At 45.9% G+C, this 18,646-nt stretch overlaps 3 non-coding genes across 3 annotated transcripts; 1 reads left to right on the forward strand and 2 right to left on the reverse strand.

Annotated features, from left to right (window-relative positions):
* Positions 1–3,571: 3,571 nt before the first annotated feature.
* trnad-guc (transfer RNA aspartic acid (anticodon GUC)) lies at positions 3,572–3,643 on the reverse strand. The gene has a single exon. It is a non-coding gene; the product is annotated as a tRNA-Asp (tRNA).
* An 8,908-nt stretch (positions 3,644–12,551) lies between these two features.
* On the forward strand, positions 12,552–12,625 carry trnan-guu (transfer RNA asparagine (anticodon GUU)). The gene has a single exon. It is a non-coding gene; the product is annotated as a tRNA-Asn (tRNA).
* A 3,309-nt stretch (positions 12,626–15,934) lies between these two features.
* Positions 15,935–16,006, reverse strand: trnag-ucc (transfer RNA glycine (anticodon UCC)). The gene has a single exon. It is a non-coding gene; the product is annotated as a tRNA-Gly (tRNA).
* Positions 16,007–18,646: the final 2,640 nt, after the last annotated feature.

Consider the following 18,646-nt stretch of genomic DNA (forward strand, 5'->3'; position numbering starts at 1 on the left):
ATGGAGACTTTTATGCACTTTGAACTAAAATGGTGTGTTATATTGAAGTGTTTCCTTCACACTCCATAGTGACATATGATACACAGTATTGCACAAATAGCAGATGAGCACGTTAATGAATTTATAAAGTAGACAAGCAAGATATTTCAGAAGTTCACGGATTTACTCGATCGTAATGAATGTTATTGTAAATGATGAGTAAATTAGCCCAGGTTAAATAAAATGCAGACTGTTACTTGTTTCAGATGGAAAGAGGTAAGTAAAATTCTGAGTGGATTACAATAAATCCAGATGAAATCAAGTGATTCAAACTGTTTCTTTCTTTCTTTTTAAATTTTTTTTATTGAATTAGTACACAAATTAGGTAAAACATATATAAACTAATACACTGTTGCGATATAAATTTACAAGAGATATTAATACATAAAAAACAATACAAGCAGTGCAGTTTAGTTATAAAATAATGAGGTAATATAGTAGTATACTAATTTTCCATATATATCAATAAGGAGAAGAAAAAACCCAAAAAAAAGACCCCCTTCCCCAAAAAAATTACCGTGCAACTAACCTAAAAAGCAAAGCAAAGCAATGGGCTAACTAGGTATCAAGTAGACTTAAACAACTTAAACAATCACGTCCTCAAACCCGACCTCCATTAATAACCGTTAAAAACCAAGAAGGGAATGTAAATATGATTAAAGAGAAAAAAAAAGTTACATTAAATGAAAATGTTGAATAAAAGATCTCCAGGTCTGTTCAAATTCAACTGAAGTATCATAAAGATTACTTCTGATTTTTTCCCAATTTAAACATAAATTTTGAGAAAACCAAAAAAAAACGTAGTTGGGGCATTAATCTCCTTCCAATGTTGTAAACTACATCTTTTCGCCATTAAAGTAAGAAATACAATCATTCTGTGGGCTGAAGGGAAAAGATTACTGGAAGATTCGAACTGTTAAGGGAATGGATAATATTTGTGTGAGGACTGGAGACTCCCTGGACTGTTCTACCACTGTCTCATTAATATTGACCATTGTATAAAAATATTGTGACAGTTGCCAGTTATTTTATTAATTAATTTGATTAATTATTTATTAATTTGAAGGTTATTTTAACTTGTATTCTGTTTTATATTTAATAAAAATGACAGTAACCCCATTGTTTTTGATCATTGCGAGATTAACTTCTGTTTACAATTTCACTCTAACTTTCAACATTACCTGCTTTAAATGCTTTTGACTTGACACCCACTTGTGACTGGTATTATTTTTGTTTTGAAAAGCGTATAGCATTGTTTATAAAAAGCTATTCTAACTTGTATGGGTTTTGCATTTCTTTGATTCACTACAACAAACATGGGGATGTTGGTGGTGGACACGGTAGGGGTAAAAGATGGAGACAGCCTGGCCACCGAACTCAAAGATACCCTCAGCGCCAAGGCAACTTTGATAACAGTCGGTTTCAGCCTCTATCGCCATCACCACCACAGCCTATGAAGCTTACTTTAAATTATCCTTTCCCAATCTGTACTGTAGAATCTGTACAATTGTAATTCTGCCCATTGTAAAATAGCACCTGATGTAAGCCCGCATGTCAGGGTTTGGCATTGACAGCTTCTCCTCCTGATCCGATACTGGGAGAAATGTTAGTGGGTATGTGGTTTGTGTGCTTCATGTCAGAGATGAGGTAGCACAGCTCCTGTTCCATTCAAACAACATGACCCTTAGTTATGAATGCATGTTGGGACTAAACGGTTGAGTTGTTGAGTGTGCTGTAAGGGGGCCCGGACATTCGGAAAGTGGGTTAACAGTGCAATCTCTACCCCTCAATTGTACTGAGTTTGAATCTGTTTACCACTTTGATAAGAAGATTAGAGCTGTGAAGGGAGCACTGGACCGCACTGCCCAGTGAAATCACACTTGCCAATGGAACTGCTTTGAACAATGGCAATAAACTTCTCATCATGGACTGCATGAATCCTCAGCTCTGAAGCTGCTTCATGAGGATAAGGGTGAAGTCTGTTACTGCAACTACAGGGTGATGGGATCAGATTTAGGTAACACTATGTGCAATGTCCATGTCACCAGTGATGCTATAATTTATGTTAATGGCACTTACAGTATTGGATGGCAGGCCTACTGCTGTTTGCCAGGAGTATCCTCTTTGCCTTTAAATTGAGCCTTTGGCCTGAAGAAAAGCTGTCAAATATTTATTGATATTTGGAGTCTGTAGCAGAAAATCTAACACCTGCCAGCATTGAAGCACGAAGGAGACTGATGAGTGTAACTGGATTGTAGTGTTCCTGTTCTGGGGACCTACCAGATGGGATCGTGAAAACATCAGTATGACCCCAGTGTTGCAGTGATTGGCTAACAACACTGCTATAGTGCTACATGATACAAGTCTGGTCATCAAAGGCATTTCTAACAAAGTGGCAGCAAGCTGTATCATGGACTTTCAAAACTGAACAACATTAAGCTTTCTGTTGGCCGAGAAAGGAGTCACTTGTGTCATTATTGAACTGAAATAATTGAAAACATCGTCGATTTTACCCGTACAGATCCCGTTAGAAGCTGTTAAAGTGAAGAATTTTAGGCAGGAGTTACATACGACTCTATCGTCACCTTTGGAACCCTTCTGATTACCCTCATTCTCTGCCAGGAAGTTTGTGTAACTCCAGTGTATAGTGGGCAAGGGGGTTTATATTCTTGCAGGTGTTGAAACTTGTTTAGATATCTTACTGAGAGCACTCTGTGGAGAGAGGACCCGAAGGACAGCTGCCTCCTATCGTTCAGAAATCCTACTGTGCAGACAGACGATGACAGGATCACTGGGGAGACTCGAATTTTCTGTGCAATTCAGCTGCATCAACAATTCATGTGGTCCTTTACAGGACGCAAAGGGAAGTGGGGAGTGTGGATGTTACAGCAAGTCAAGTTAATGCAGCGTCTCGGCAAGGATAGTGTGTAGTCAACCCAGGGAAGAAAGGTCTTTGAAGAGCAGAGTTTCCCTTTGCACAGCAGGGGACTGGAGCCATTTTGCACACCAAAACAAGATGAGGATGCAATCGATGTGTTCCAGGGTGACACTTAATATTGGTCACACACAAGAGAAATCTGCAGATGCTGAAATCCAAGCAACGCACACAAAATGCTGAAGGAACTTAGCAAACCAAGCAAATCGATGGAAAAGAGTAAACAGTCGACGTTTCCGACCGGCACCCTTCGTCTGGACTGATATTGGTTAGTTACCTTACTACTGTGGTGGGAACATGCGGGAATTCATAGTTGACAACAAAAACCCCGGATTAATATGCTCGGAATGATGGACTGTGTAACAACGAACAAGTAACAAAGAACGGTGCTGAGATATAGATTCTGAGGGGATACTTGAGGAAAGAGGTTGACAATAACACCACTTTCTTCTCGGAAGGCTCACAGCAGCCCGAACAATTCCATCCTTCCCAGTGCCCAAATGAACTGAATAGCGTAAACACAAATTCTTTGTCCGATTTTATTGGTCTTTTGAAGTCAATATTCCCATTGAATACAGTAATGTAGTAAAACTACATTTCCCCGTCGGGGAATTAAACCCCGGTTTCCCGCGTGACAGGCGGGGATACTAACCACTATACTAACGAGGACAACGGGAGTTCTGCAGATGCTGGAAATTCAAGCAACACACATCAAAGTTGCTGGTGAACGCAGCAGGCCAGGCAGCATCTGTAGGAAGAGGTGCAGTCGACGTTTCAGGCCGAGACCCTTCGTCAGGACTAACTGAAGGAAGAGTGAGTAAGGGATTTGAAAGTTGGAGGGGGAGGGGGAGATCCAAAATGATAGGAGAAGACAGGAGGGGGAGGGATAGAGCCAAGAGCTGGACAGGTGATAGGCAAAAATGGATACGAGAGGATCATGGGACAGGAGGTCCGGGAAGAAAGTCAAGCGGGGGGGGGGGGTACCCAGAGGATGGGCAAGAGGTATATTCAGAGGGACAGAGGGAGAAAAAGGAGAGTGAGAGAAAGAATGTGTGCATAAAAATAAGTAACAGATGGGGTACGAGGGGAAGGTGGGGCCTTAGCGGAAGTTAGAGAAGTCGATGTTCATGCCATCAGGTTAGAGGCTACCCAGACGGAATATAAGGTGTTGTTCCTCCAATCTGAGTGTGGCTTCATCTTTACAGTAGAGGAGGCCGTGGATAGACATGTCAGAATGGGAATGGGATGTGGAATTAAAATGTGTGGCCACTGGGAGATCTTGCTTTCTCTGGCGGACAGAGCGTAGATGTTCAGCAAAGCGGTCTCCCAGTCTGCGTCGGGTCTCGCCAATATATAAAAGGCCACATCGGGAGCACCGGACGCAGTATATCACCCCAGTCGACTCACAGGTGAAGTGTTGCCTCACCTGGAAGGACTGTTTGGGGCCCTGAATGGTGGTAAGGGAGGAAGTGTAAGGGCATGTGTAGCACTTGTTCCGCTTACACGGATAAGTGCCAGGAGGGAGATCAGTGGGGAGGGATGGGGGGAACGAATGGACAAGGGAGTCGCGTAGGGAGCGATCCCTGCGGAATGCAGCGGGGGGGGGGAGGGTGAGCTTAGTGGTGGGATCCCGTTGGAGGTGGCGGAAGTTACGGAGAATAATATGTTGGACCCGGAGGCTGGTGGGGTGGTAGGTGAGGACCAGGGGAACCCTATTCCTAGTGGGGTGGCGGGAGGATGGAGTGAGAGCAGATGTACGTGAAATGGGGGAGATGCGTTTAAGAGCAGAGTTGATAGTGGAGGAAGGGAAGCCCCTTTCTTTAAAAAAGGAAGACATCTCCCTCGTCCTGGAATGAAAAGCCTCATCCTGAGAGCAGATGCGGCGGAGACGGAGGAATTGCGAGAAGGGGGTGGCGTTTTTGCAAGAGACAGGGTGAGAAGAGGAATAGTCCAGAAAGCCGTGAGAGTCAGTAGGCTTATAGTAGACATCAGTGGATAAGCTGTCTCCAGAGACAGAAACAGAAAGATCTAGAAAGGGGAGGGAGGTGTCGGAAATGGACCAGGTAAACTTGAGGGCAGGGTGAAAGTTGGAAGCAAAGTTAATAAAGTCAACGAGTTCTGCATGCGTGAAGGAAGCAGCGCCAATGCAGTCGTCGATGTAGCGAAGGAAAAGTGGGGGACAGATACCAGAATAGGCACGGAACGTAGATTGTTCCACAAACCCAACAAAAAGGCAGGCATAGCTAGGCGGAGCAGAGTGGTGGTAGAGGGGAACTGATTAGGTCTTGAATCCAAAAAGAAGCGTAGAGTTTTGAGACCTTCCTGATGGGGGATGGAAGTATATAAGGACTGGACATCCATGGTGAAAATAAAGCGGTGGGGGCCAGGGAACTTAAAATCATCGAAAAGTTTAAGAGCGTGAGAAGTGTCACGAACGTAGGTAGGAAGGGATTGAACAAGGGGTGATAAAATCGTGTCGAGATATGCAGAAACGAGTTCGGTGGGGCAGGAGCAAGCTGAGACAATAGGTTGGCCAGGACAGGCAGGTTTGTGGATCTTGGGTAGGAGGTAGAAACGGGAAGTGCGGGGTTTGGGAACTATAAGGTTGGTAGCACTGGATGGGAGATCCCCTGAACGGATAAAGTCGGTGATGGTGTGGGAGACAATGGCCTGGTGCTCCTTAGTGGGGTCACGATCGAGGGGTAAGTAAGAGGAGGTATCCTCGAGTTGTCGCTGTGCCTCGGCAAGGTAGAGGTCAGTACGCCAGACTACAACAGCACCCCCCTTATCGGCGGGTTTAATAATAAGGTTAGGATTAGTGCGGAGGGAGTGGAGAGCAGAGCGTTCTGAAGGAGTGAGGTTGGAATGGGGACAAGGTGCGGTGAAGTCGAGATGATTCATGTCCCGTCGGCAGTTAACGATAAAGAGATCCAGAGCAGGCAGAAGACCAGAGCGGGGTGTCCATGAAGAAGAGGAGGGTTGAAGACGGGAGAAGGGGTCATCGGTGGGGGTGGAAGAGTCCTTGCCGAAGAAGTAGACTCGGAGACGGAGACGGCGGAAGAAAAGTTCCGCATCGTGGCGAACACGGAACTCGCTGAGGTGTGGGCGAAGGGGGACAAACGTGAGGCCCTTACTGAGAACAGAGCGTTCTGCCTCCGACAGTTGAAGGTCGGAGGGGATGGTAAAGACCCGGCACGGATCAGAGCTGGGATCAGAGGGGGGAGGGGGGAGGCGGGGGTGTCAGTGGAGAGGGGAGGGTTGGGGTGAGAGGAAGATGGAGCCTCTGAGGGCCCAGGAGCTGACAGTGGGATCTGAGGAAGACGGGGCAGCGGAGTGGTGGTGAGGGAAGGGGAGACGGGAGTCACAACAGCAGCACATAAAGACCCGGCCTGGAGTTTAAGGCTGGAGTTGCAGTTGGTGGTTGCACAATCGCTGTGAAGGTGTCCATGGTCGTTGCTGGAGTCCGGGTTTCTATCCCTCCTCCTCCTGTCTTCTCCTATCATTTTGGATCTCCCCCTCCCCCTCCAGCTTTCAAATCCCTTACTCACTCTTCCTTCAGTTAGTCCTGACGAAGGGTCTCGGCCTGAAACGTCGACTGCACCTCTTCTACAGATGCTGCCTGGCCTGCTGCGTTCACCAGCAACTTTGATGTGTGATACTAACGAGGAATTGTTATTGGTAGCCCATGTCAGGCACATTTAAGAGGACACGAGGGTGAACAGAATTACTTTGATGCTTCTCAGCTGCAATACTGGAGCCTTTTACTCGTGTCCCTCCCACAGCAGTGTCTCAGTTTGCTCCAGCGATTCAGTCACCTGTTGTGTTCAAGGATTAGCGAAAGGAAGTGCTCTCATTCGAGCCCAAATCCGTGTTGTTGTTTAATCACAGTTATATATTTATATTTCTGTTTTTTTAGTGCGACAGGCGGGAAACGATATGTAGCTAATCCAATTCTGAAGCGTTCACTCCCACTTCATTGAAACACTGGGTGTTGTGTATCTCCGGTCTGTCGGAGGATGGCGACCTCAACCGGACATAACAGGAACCGCACCAGAGTGAGGAATCACAGTGACCACATTCAGAAAACAGCTCGAACCACAGTCAACAACAACAGGAATTCTGCAGATGCTGGAAATTCAAGCAACACACATAAATGTTGCTGGTGAACGCAGCAGGCCAGGCAGCATCTCTAGGAAGAGGTGCAGTCGACGTTTCAAGCCGAGACCCTTCGTCAGGACCACAGTCATACACTTCTAGCGTCCGAGTGGTCCAACCCTGACAACTCGCGTACGAATTCCAGAAGTTATTTAAATCGACGGGCAAATGTAAAATTATTATTCACTCTTAGCTGGCCAGTGGATCAAGGATTGAAGTGCTTTTCCTCGCATTTTCCCCGGTGAACCGATCAGTGCAGCTTCCCGCTCTCACTCTAACCCAGATTCCCACAGCCAACTCAGACACATCAAATCATGTCGGATGATGTGGCCGTCAGTCTGCTCACCACACACTCTATTTATACACAATGGGATCTTACTCAGCCCCCTTCCCCATTACTAGAGTAAATTAAACCCTTTATTGTGATTCACAAATGTAATATGGATTCACTGAATCATGCGGCCCTAAAACAGGCCTTTCGGCCCACAATGTCACGCTAACAATCAACTACCGATCACACCAGAAAAGGGCTCGCTTACTAGCTGTTGCCTTCAGTGTCTTGATGATTCAGGTGGTCGCCCAGACAATTCTCTAATGTTGTGAGTATACCTGCCTCGCCAGTCAACTCAGGCATGGGTTCCAGTTTCCAAAAACATCCGCATGAAGTTCTCCATGTGATGCTCTCTAAGTTTACACAAGTCAGGACAGTTTTCTACTATCCTGATAAACCCGGGTTAATTTGATAGGACTTCCGACACCTCCAGAGCTCTCCATGGAAACAATCGTCAATCCATCGGCCGAATGGACGCCCATGGGCCCAGCACGCTGCCGCTGCGCCTCTCTGCTGTTGTCTGTACGTGGTGACGCGCTGCTCCGACGTGGGATTCTTTGCTGACGTCACATCGTTTCATAGAAACATGGAAAACTTACAGCACAATACAGGCCCTTCAGCCCACAAAGCTGTGCCGAACATGTCCTTAACCTACAAATTACCTAGGGTTACCCATTGCCTTCTATTTTTCTAACTCCAATAGAGGTCTTCCTTTATAAATGTTTCCTTTATTAACTGTTCTTTGTTGATTTATTTCGCACCTTTCTCTCTGCTTTTCTTCTCGTATTTGCTATCTCCTGCCCCATCCTGATATTATCTCTGTGCTGTCTGTGCTCCGACACATTCGGAGACTTCGTTCCCGACATGTCAGCAATGGATGTATTTCACATTATTTATTGAACCCAGTTTCCGTGGCCCTGCTGTCACACATTCTGTTCATCTTCCACCGTGTCTCTTCCGCGTTCTCTCTCTTTGTCTCCGGGCTGTCCTTCGGCATAAATATCAATGGACAGGGGCTGAGCTGCAGCTGAGTTGACCCGAAGTAAACTATTCTATTTCCTCCTGTGGCCTCTACCGCCGCCTGAGGAAGGTAGACCCAAACAACCCCGCTCTCCTGCCTGTCTGAGGAAAGATACCTTTAACGGCCGAGGGGATGGGGCAGAGGGTCATAAGGTTTGTCCGGTCAGGAGAGCCGATACTCTCTGGTATAATCCCATTCCTTTGCAAACTCACTGAGCCACAAGATCAGGAGTCGGGACCAATTCTGAAGATATACGGCTCAACAGGAAAGCAGGTCAGTCCATGTTGGCGGCAGATGATCATCCGCATGTTTAGAGTGACCAGAGTCACTAAAATCCATGGATTTTCCAATGAACGCCCAGAATTCATAACAAGAGCTTTACAGCGCAATAAAATAAATAGCTCTCTTTTCTTTATTGTATAGTTTTATCAGGAGATGGCGACAAAATTAACTCTTTGGGAGACGGAATAAAATAAGTTGAAATTAAGTGGATACGGGTTATTCCCTCCGCAGTGGAACATGCCCGCTGAAACTTTAATGAACTTCTGGTCTACCGCCCTAATTCCTCGGCCCTGACAGCTGCGACACTCAGCCTGGGAGACAGGAGGACATTTTTTCAAAAGAACTCATCACTATGTTCCAGGGCGATTCGGCTCAACATCAACGTCAGGCTCATCGAAGCTGGGCTGACATACTCTCCACATCCACTCTTCATTGGCTTTTCAATATTCGATAGGTTTCAATGAGATCCTCCCTCATTCTTCTAAATTCCATCCAACGAGCAGAGGCTCAGAGCCACCAAACGCTTCTCGTATTTTAGCCGTTTCATTCCGAGATCATTCTCGTGAAACTCCTCTGTGCCCACACAACGCCAGCGCATCCTTTATTAGAAATGGGGCCAAAATTTTCTACAATACTCCAAATGAATCTGATCAAAGTCTTACATCTTCGTTATATCCTTGCTTTTAAATGCTCGTCCTCACGGAATGAATACAAAAACTGCATTTGCCTTTCTTACACCGAATCAACCTGCAACTTAACCTTTAGAGAATCCTGCACGAGAACTCCCCAGTCCATTTACATCTCCGATTTCCGAATTCGCTCCTCATATGGAAAGTTGTCCATATTTTTGTATCTTCTACCAAAGTGTATGACCGTACCCTACCATAGTCTGTATTCCATCTGCCACTTATCTGTCCATTCTCCAAATCTGACTAAGTCCTTCTAAAATTTTCCTGCGACATCAACACTACCAGCCCCTCCACCTAATTTTCTGTTACATGCAAGGCAATCAATTTCGTCATCCAGAGCATCGACATATATCATGCAAGGCAGAGACCCCTCCAGAACACCACTAGTTACCAACAAACAACTGAGAAGTCCATATTTATTCCCAGCCTTTGCCTCGCACCAGTTACAAATATATTGTCCATGCTCTTATCTTTCCTGTAATGCCATGGGCTCTAATATTGTTCAGCAGCTTTATCTGCGGCTCCTGACAAATGCCTCTGAAAATCCAAGTAAACAACATCACTGACGCTCCTTTGTCCATCTTGCCTTTTATTTCCCCAAAGAATTCCAACAGATTTGTCAGGTAAGATTTCTCCTGAAAGAAACCATGTTGACCGGCCTATTTTAACAGGTGTCTCCATGCACCCAGAAACCTCATGGACTCCAGCATTTTCTCAACCAGAACAGCCCTGCTAACCGGTCTGTAGTGTTCTGTGTTTTGCTTCCCTCCCGTCGAGAAGAGTAAAATGACATTTACAATTTTCCAGTTCTCTGAACCATTCCAGAAGCCCGTGATTCCTGAAAGATCACTATTAACGATTCCATAATCTTGTCAGCTCCTTTCAGAAACCCACGGTGTAGTCCATCTGGTCAGGGGACATCTCCCTTGCGGCCTTATAGCTTCCAATCACCTTCTCCTTAGGAATAGCAACTACACTCACTTACTTCCCCTGACCCTCTCTTCTTTCTGGCATATTGCTGGTATCCTCATCATAAAAGACGGACGCAAAATACTCATTAAGGTTGTCCGCCTTTTCTGTGTCCCCTATTAATACCTCCCATTTCCAGCTTCCGATGCCCGCTCTAACATTTGTGTTAAATTTCTATATTTCGAAACATTGAAACAGAGAAAGCCTACAGCACAATACAGATCATTCGGCCCATAATGCTGTGCCGAACGTGGACTTACTTTTGAAATTACCTCGGGGGACACATAGCCTTTTATTTTTCTGAGGTCCATGTACCCATCCGAGAGTCTATTAAAATACCCTATTGCATCCGCCTCCACCACCGTCGCCGGCAGCCAGTTCCACGCACTCACCACTCTCTGCGTTAAAAAAAAACTTACTCCTGACTTCCCATCTGTATCTACTTCCAAGCACCTTAAAACTGTGCCCTCTCGTGTGAGCCTTTTCAGCCCTGGGAAAAAGCCTCTGACTATCCACAGGATCAATGCCTCTCATCATCTTATACAACTCCATCAGGTCACCTCTCATCCCCGTCGCTCCTCGGACAAAAGGCCGAGCTCAATCAACCTATTCTCATAAGGCACGCTCCGCAATCTAGGCAACATCCCTGTAAATCTCCTCTGCACTCTTTCTATGGTTTCCAATCCTTCCTGGAGTGAGGTGACCAGAACTGAGCACAGTACTCCAAGTGAGGTCTGATCAGGGTCCTATATAGCTGTAACATTACCAGTCGGTTCCTGAACTCAGTCCCACGGTTGATGAAGGTAAATACATCGTATGCCTTCTTAATCACACAGTCAACCTGCAACTGATTATATCACGTTGTATTTTGTGCAGTTTTCTACACCACCCGTGAAATGCAGACTGCTAAACACAGAACAATAAATACGACGTTGAGAAAAGATAAACAACAGACGTGCGAACAACTCTGTACACTTGAACCCAGGCGCTGATGGGATACGGTCATAAGACCGTAAGAGAAGGGAGCAGTGTCAGTCTGCCCCATTCCATCTTGGCTGAGTTATTATCCTCATCAACTCCATTCTCACGCCTTCTCTCCCCAGTCTTTGACTTCCTTACTGAGCAAGTAACTACCACCCTCCGCGTTAAACATACCAAGTGACTCGGGCTCCATCGCCGTCGACAGCAAAGAATTCCACAGATTCACCGCCCTCCGGCTCAACACAATTCCCTTTGACCTTTGTCAGATTTGAGATGCTCATAAAATCTGTTATATCAGCAATATCACAGACAAAATGCTGCAAGAACTCAGCAGACTGGCTGGGTATTGCCTTGCATTTGCAGCATCTGCACATTTTCTTGTGTTTGTACATCAAGAACGTCGTTATTTGACGGTTTCTATCCCGACCTTATTTTCTCTCTTACATTTTTCTTCGTATCTGTGTTTCCAGACTATTTGTGTGTGCGACCAGGAGGGAGTTGCAGGACTGAAGGACAGTTCAACATGGGAAACTGCAGGGACACGAGATATGGGTCGTTCAGTGTCGCTGGTCTCCATTTGTAGCGCAATAATGATCTAATAATGAAATCTGTAAAAGTAGCTCTTCCGTGACAAATCTTGAGTTTAACATTAAATCTGCCGGCCTCATTGCCACCAAAGACTCTGCTGAAGTAATGCCCAAGAATTGTGATGTATTGGTCTTCAATCGTCCAATGTTTACATCAGAGACAATGGTGTTTAATTAAAGTGTTTGTTCAAGTGCCGTCACTAAGACAATTAGTGAAGTGTTTGACCGTATCGCTGGAGATTGATGCTGTGTTTGAATCGAGGCCGTTTTTAATGCATCAGCTCAGAGTGTCTAACGGAGCTGTGAATTCAGGAACAAGAGAAATCACAGGCTCTCACTGAAATGGTGTATCCAGTCATCTGGCGATAGAAGACGTTTAGTATCCTTTTATTTCAGCCTTTGGGATTCCGGGTAAGCCGCAGTGTCAGCTGCCGTTGGTGGAAGTTCAAGTTTAATTCCAATGTTGTGATTGTGATATGTGAAAAGCCGGCTCACAGCATCGATTGTCAGTCACCATCTTCCAACCCCGGAATAGACCATTCATAGTCTCCTTTTTCACCTTGTCTCTGTGGCGCAATCGGTCAGCGCGTTCGGCTGTTAACCGAAAGGTTGGTGGTTCGAGCCCACCCAGGGACGCTGGTGACCCGGCAGTTTTTGCGTCGTGTTATATTGCCAGCTGGGTAACGCTGTGCTGTCCGGAGACCCTGCGTCTGCAGCGTTAACTTCAGTGGGAATTAAAATGTTTTTTCAAAGCTTCTCTTTCACACTATTCCTGGAGATGAAATGATTACACAACGTATTGAGAGAGAACAACGTTAAGCAATAACAGAATGCAGAATGAAATGTAACTGCGACAGAGACAGCACAGTGCGGGTAAACAATCAGGTGCCGCAACATAACGGGTAGATTGTGAGGTCAAGGCTCCATCTTATCGACTCGGGCACCATCCAACAGACATACCGGCGGAGTTGAAGCTATCCACGAGCCTGTAGTAGGTGCTGTTTTGTACCTTCAGTCGGATAGAGGAAGGGAAAAGAGAGAGTACAGTACCCGGGGCGCATGGTATATTTTTGTCAGGAGTGTGTAAGTTACATACTCCTTGACCATTCTCTTTGACTATAAGTGTGTGTTTCCTTGACCGACATCCCTGGAACTAACGGACTTGCCGGATCTAATGTCGTGGTCCTGATTAAATTTTGGATCATTCAGTTGGAGTCGAATTGGTTTCATCCCACATAGGTTCCCGATCGTTTTATTTTCACTATGGATGTCCAATCCCTATACACGTCCAGCAAACAACCCCCCCCCCTCCCCCCGCACCAGGAAGGTCTCTCAGCTCTCCGCTTCCATCGGGAAACCAGACCCAACCAGCTCCCCTCCACCACCATTCACCTCCGTCTGGCGGAACTTGTCCTCCCACTTCCTTTAAACACGAGGTGAGCCATGGACACCGGCATGGGTCCCAGCTGTGCCTGCCTGTTTGTGGGCTACGTGGGACAGTCTATGTTCCAAGCCTACACTGGTGTCGCTCCCTAACTTTCCCTACACTATATAAATGACGACATTGCAACCTCTTTCTGCACCCATGTGGAACTCGTCCACTTCACCAGCTTTGCCTGCAACTTCCACCCTGCCCAAAAGTTTACCTGTCCCATATCCGACAGCTCCCTGCGTTTTGTCCATCTCTCTGTCTCTATCTCTGAAGACAGCTTGTCTACTGATGTCTATTACAACCACACAGACTCTCACAGCGACCTGGACTATACCGCTTCCCACCCCGTTACATGTAAAAATGCCAGCCCCTTGTCTCAATTCCTCCGTTTCCGCCGCATCTGCCCTCAGGATAAGGCGTTTCATTCAAGAACAAAGGAGATATCGTCTTTTTTTTTCAAAGAAAGGGGCTTCCCTTGCTCCACCATGAAAGCTGCCCTCAACGGAATCTCTTCCATTTTGCTCACGTCTGCCCCACCGCATCCTCGCTCCCTCCACCAGGGAGAGGGTTTGTCTTGTCCTCACCTACTCCTTCCCCCCCCTCCCCCGCCCAGCCTCCGCCTCCAGCACACACTTATCTGTAATTTCCGCCATCTCCGGCGGGATCCCACCACCAAACACATCTTTCCCTCCCCCCTCTACTTTATGCTCTCTACAGGGATCCCTGTGTGAATCCCATGTGCGTCCGTCCCTCCCACTGATCTCTGTCCTGGCACTTATCCTTGCAAGTGAAACAAGTGTTACACCTGCCCCTACACCTCCTCCCTCACTACCATTCAGGGCCCCAAGCAATCCTTCCAGGTAAGGCGACACTTCAGCTGTGAGTCTTTTAGGGTCATCTACTGTATCCAGTGCTCCCGGTGTGGCCTCCTGTATATCGGTGAGACGTGGCACAGACTGGGAGACCACTTCACCGAGCATCTACACTCCGTCCACCAGAACAAGGGAGATCTTCCAGTGGCCACCCATTTTAATTCCACCTCCCATTCCAATTCCGACATGGCAGCCCATGGCCTCCAGTATTGTCGCGATGAAGCTACGCTCAGGGTGGAAGACCAAAACATTATATTCCATCTGGGTAGCTTCCAACCTGATGGCATGAACATCGATTTCTCAAACTTCCGGTAATGCCCCCTCCTTCACGAAGCCCCATTCTCTTTTCCCTCTCTGACCTTATCTGTTACCTGCCCATCACCTGCCTCTGGTGTTCCGCCCCCCACTTCCCTTTCTTCTACAGCCTCCTCTCCTTCCCTGTTCTCCAGCCCAGTATCTCTTTCATCAACCAAAGTTTCAGGGCTTTAATTTACCAGCCACCTCCCCACCCCCACCAGTTTCAAATATCACCTCGTGTTTCTTCCTCCCCTCACCGTCTAACTCTGATTCCTCATCGGTTTTTGCTCCAGTCCGGATGAAGGGACTCGGCCCGAAACGTCGACTGTATTTTTTCCCACAGATGCAGCCTGGCCTGCTGAGTTCCTCCAACATTTTCTGTGTTGCTTGAATTTCCATCATCTGTAGATTTTCTCTTTGTGCCTCTATCGATGTCGCTCCACACTAACATATTCATGAGTCTATCTAAAAACATCATACACCCTTCCGTCTCTGAACCCTGCAGCCCGTTCCAAGCGCCCACCCCACTCTGTCTAAAAACGTGACCCGCACATCTTTAAACTCTCTCCTACCTTAAATTCATTCCCGCTGGAATTTCAAATTCCTACCCTGGGAAACCAAGTCTGATTATCTGCCCAATCTATGTCTCTCATAGAGTCAGGAAGCGAGCAAGCAGTATCATTGTAGACCCACCACACCCTGGACATCACCTGTTCCAACTCCTTCTTTCTGGTAGGCGCTTTAGATCACTGTGTGCCAGGACACGTAGGTACAGGAACAGTTTCTCTCCGTATGCCATCAGTCTTATGACCAGTTGAATTTTAGTCTATTATAAACCAAGACCACCTGTGCATACACTGGTATACAGCACCTCATTTTATATAGTTCACGGTTATTTGCACTATTGTTTTGTTTGCTTTTTGATTCTGTACAGCGAGAGCTCAGGGAAACCGGCATCAAATTCGCTGCATGTGTCACGTACTTGGCGATAATAAAGGATTCTGATTCTGATAATTCGGTCAAGTTTCCTCTCAGTCTCTGACATTCCAATGAAGGGAAACAAGCTCAAACACTTCAATCAGGCAACACTTCAAATCCTGCCGATCCTTCCTGTGAAGTGTCCATTCTTGTAGAATCTGGAATAGAGTCAGAACAGGATTTAACGAGAAACTCTCGAGGGAAGTTAATTCCAACCCTGATCCACGACCAGTGAATGATAATTAATAAATCAATTTACACTCACAGTCTGAATTAGCGTGAGTCGATTACTTGGCCCATGGAGTTCTGCGTAGATCGTGTCTACGTCAGAGGTTCATATGTTAGGTAGTCTAAAATGGTACAATCTGCGATGTCCGGGAATCGAACCCGGGTCAACTGCTTGGAAGGCAGCTATGCTCACCACTATACCACCATCGCTCAATGACGTGGCAAAGCATCCGAGTAGTGAGGCGTCTCCCATAGTTCCATGTGATTCGACCAGTCCCTGAGCTGCTTTCTGTCGGATCATTCCTCACTCTGCTGCAGGTCCTGTTCCGGTAAATTAAAGTCGTCGTCCCCAACAGACCGGAGTTATACAACCCACATAATAAATTGCTGGTGAACGCAGCGGGCCAGGCAGCATCTATAGGAAGAGGTACAGTCGACGTTTCGGGCCGAGACCCTTCGTCAGGACTAATTGAAGGAAGAGCTAGTAAGAGATTTGAAAGTGGGAGGGGGAGGGGGAGACCGAAAATTATAGGAGAAGACGGGAGGGGGAGGGATGAAACCAAGAGCTGGACAGTTGATTGGCAAAAGGGATATGAGAGGATCATGGGACCACCCCATCCATTATATATATATATATCTTTCTCTCTCTTTTTCTCCCTCTCACTATGCTCCTTGCCTATCCCCTCGCCCTTTCTTTCTCCCGAGGCCTCCCGTCCCATGATCCTCTGACAGTGTTGTGGAGAATGCTGAGGAAAATGAATGGTGTCAGAGGTTATAACTAGATTCCAGTGTTAGTGGAGAACGGAAATTTGATGCAAAGGACAAAGAAAAGGCTAAGTGTTTGAGAAACACGTTTGCAAAGACAAATAGTCTGGACAATATAGGGGAAGAGTGTTTTAAGAGAAGAGAGAGCCCCTTGGTGGACAGTGGGGAGATTTGTGAGAAACAAGAGGCATTTGCGATTATTATGGATGATGACTTTACGTTGGCTGAATTGAAATTTGCCACCAGTAAGGCATGTACTACAGCCCAGGACAGGATATGGGAAACTATCATATACTGTAGTCCAGTATCTGCCTGAGGCAGTCTAAAAGAAGTGCTTGAGTATTATAAGAAGGTCTGAAAGCAAAGAATGTTCCCAGGAGACTGGAAAAGGTCTGTGGTGAAGCCTGTTGTAAAACCTGGGAGGGATCCGATGCTGTCCAGTTTCTACAGGCCTGTTGTCTCACTTCCTCACTGTGTAAAATAATGGTAAAAATGATAGTAATTAGGCTGATGATTGTTTTGGATAAGAGAGAATTACTTCGTCACTACCAATGTGGGTTTCGCAAAGGGAGATCTGTGACGCCCTTGTACTACTGGGAATGATATCTGGAAATCCTTTTACACTGAAAGAATCAGTAGTTGCAGTGCTTTTGGACATTAAAATAGTTTTATGATATGCGATGGAGGGAGAGGCTTTTTATTAACCTCATTAAGCTTGGTGTTGGTGTTGGTTTTGCAAATGGGTATCACTTTTTTTGTTTTGGGGGTCATTTACAGTGAGGGTGGCTCATCAGAGTTTGCAGAAGATAAAGTGCCTCCCTCCCCAGGATAGTGTTATCAGTTTAATATTGTTTAATCTGATAGTTAATTATACTTTTTAATGGTTTGGGGCCTGAGTTCAGTTTGGCTTTCTATGCTGATGATGGGGCTCTGTGGAAAAGGGGTTGTAATAGTTCCTGTGTGGGAAGGTCTTGGACAAACAGTGTTATCAACAATGGGAGAATGGTGTTTGGAATGTTCTAAAACAGTATATGTGTTTTATTTTTACTCATAAACATAGGATCTTGGCCTAAGATGCCAAAGATGTACTCTTTTACATTAATGCTGCCTGGCCTGCTGAGTTCTTCCAGAACTGTGCGTGTGTTGCTGAGGGAATGGTATCGATTCTGGAGTGAGGGCAATGGAGGTTGTTGCCGGAGAGGACGAGGCAGAGTCAATTAGCAACTTAATCAGAATCAGATTTAATATCACTGGCATACGTCGTGACATTTGTTAACTTTACAGCAGCAGTACAATGATATCCATAATATATAGAGAAAAAACTGAATTACATTAAGTATTAAATATTTAAGTTAAAGTACATAGTTAAACATGAATTCAAACATAAATTAAATGAAAAAAGTAGTTAGGTAGTGCTCTTGGGTTCAATGCCCATTGAGAATTCAGAATTTGGATGTCAGAGGGGAAGAAATTGTTCCTGAATCACCGTGTGTGTGCCTTCAGCATTCTCTCCCTCCTTCCCGATGGTAACAGTGTGAAAAGGGGACGTCCTGGGTGGTGGGGATCCTCAATGATGATCGGTGCCTTCCTGAGGCACCGCTCCTTGAAGATGTTGTGTACTACCGAGCCTGGACCCATGGTAGAGTTGACTAGTTTTACAAGTTTTTGCTATTTATTTTGATCTTGTGCAGAGGCCCACACCCCCCCCATTCCAGATGGAGATACAGCAGTCAGAATGATCTCCACTGTACGTTTGTAGAAGTTTATTTAGTGTTTTAGTTGACAAACCAAATCTCCTCCAACTCCTAATGAAATATAGCCGCTGTCTTGCCTTCTTCATAACTGCATCATATGTTGCATCCAGGTTAGATCCTCAGAGATGCTGACACCCAGGAACTTGCAATTGTCCACTCTCTCCACTTCTGATTCCTTGATGAGGATTGGTTTGTGTTCCTTCATCTCACCTTTCCTGAAGTTCACAATCAGCGTTTTGATCTTGCTGACGTTGAGTGCAAGATTGTTGCTGCCACAACACTCCACTAACTGGTAGTTCACCCTAATTTGGGATCTATTGTCACCATCTGA

The sequence above is a fragment of the Mobula hypostoma genome, chromosome 30, assembly GCF_963921235.1.
Source record: "Mobula hypostoma chromosome 30, sMobHyp1.1, whole genome shotgun sequence".
NCBI lineage: Eukaryota > Metazoa > Chordata > Chondrichthyes > Myliobatiformes > Myliobatidae > Mobula > Mobula hypostoma.